The sequence below is a fragment of the Chiloscyllium plagiosum genome, chromosome 26 (genome assembly GCF_004010195.1).
Source record: "Chiloscyllium plagiosum isolate BGI_BamShark_2017 chromosome 26, ASM401019v2, whole genome shotgun sequence".
Classification (NCBI taxonomy): domain Eukaryota; kingdom Metazoa; phylum Chordata; class Chondrichthyes; order Orectolobiformes; family Hemiscylliidae; genus Chiloscyllium; species Chiloscyllium plagiosum.
This window is the reverse complement of record NC_057735.1, coordinates 44,976,563-44,977,771: the sequence shown is the minus strand read 5'-3', so window position 1 is coordinate 44,977,771 and position 1,209 is coordinate 44,976,563. Positions and strand designations below refer to the sequence as shown.

Here is a 1,209-nt window from a genome sequence, read left to right as displayed (position 1 = left end):
AGAGAGCGAGAGCGAGAGCGAGAGCGAGAGCGAGAGAGAGAGAGAGAGAGAGAGAGAGAGAGAGAGAGAAAAGAAAAAGGGGATGGGTGATAGAGAGAGAGAGCAGGAAAGAGGTTGAACTTTGGAACAGTGGGTTTCAGGATCTATGCCTCTCTGCCAGTTCAGTACAGGGTGGACTCTGCGCTGGCCAGAGAGAGTATGGCAGCGGTGGAGAAGGTGAGCAGGGAATCAGTAGGCAGTGACTAATCCAGACCAAACATGAGCACTTCAGATGTGGTATCATCACCGTCAGGAGCAACCGCGCCCCATTTCCAAACAAAGTGTCAAGATGAGCATTGCCATCGGATGGAAAGGGTGTTGCTCGAAAGACTCTGTACACAGCTCAAATACCTTACGTTTTTACTTCACTGCTGTTATAAAGTACAAAATCAGTCATGATGTTGGATTACTATCAGATGATTTATGAAGTAGCAGAGTCAGACATTACCTTTTAAACAACCAGGTAGGACTTGTGTTTGTAAAATCACCTGAAACGTCTTTGTGTTGCATTAGTTTGTGATAGCTCTATGCCAATTTGCCTGGAGCAGGTTGCTAGCCTGTTGCCAAAGGCAAAGTTAAAAATCACACAACACCAGGTTATAGTCCAACAGGTTTAATTGGAAGTACACTAGCTTTCTTAGCATTCAGATGGTAGTGGAGGGCTCAATCCTAACACACAAAATTTATAGCAAAAATGTAACTGAATTATACATTGAAAAATTGATTGTCTATGGAGTCTTTCATCTGTTTGAATACCATGATAGTTTCACTTCTTTCATTTGTAAATCACAAAACCTTTTGTTTAAAAGTTGCATTCTCAGGTTAGCTGTAACAATGGTGATAGCTAGACAATATGTTGAAGGTGTTCTCTGTCTATGCCATGATGTTTAGATTGATTCTAATCTAAAAAGTGAGATAACGGAGTTTTACATGAACTCATGCAGTTTTTGAGCAAAGTACAATGTAACCCTGCAAGTACAAATTCACCCCACAAAAGTATGTGTGCATGTGGGTCTTTGTCTATCTATCTGTCTGTCTGTCTGGGTTGGGATTGTGAATGTGAGAAAGTGTATGTGAGTGTGTAGTGAGTATAGAGTATCTTAGGTCTGTGAGGGGGTGCATGTGTGAGTGTGGGAATGTGTGTGTCTGTAAGGGTGTGTGTGGGTGTCT

General features: G+C 42.1%; 1 protein-coding gene and 1 long non-coding RNA gene across 3 annotated transcripts in view; one reads left to right on the top strand and one right to left on the bottom strand.

Moving 5' to 3' along the window:
* The window catches only part of LOC122563308 (DENN domain-containing protein 2C-like), a 120,497-nt gene that overhangs the window by 70,440 nt on the left and 48,848 nt on the right, over positions 1-1,209 (bottom strand). The window lies entirely within an intron of this gene.
* Positions 90-1,209, top strand: part of LOC122563309 — a 65,350-nt gene continuing 64,230 nt past the window's right edge. The window contains exon 1 of the long non-coding RNA XR_006315557.1: positions 90-502. This is a non-coding gene — a long non-coding RNA (uncharacterized LOC122563309). The remainder of the gene's footprint in view (positions 503-1,209) is intronic.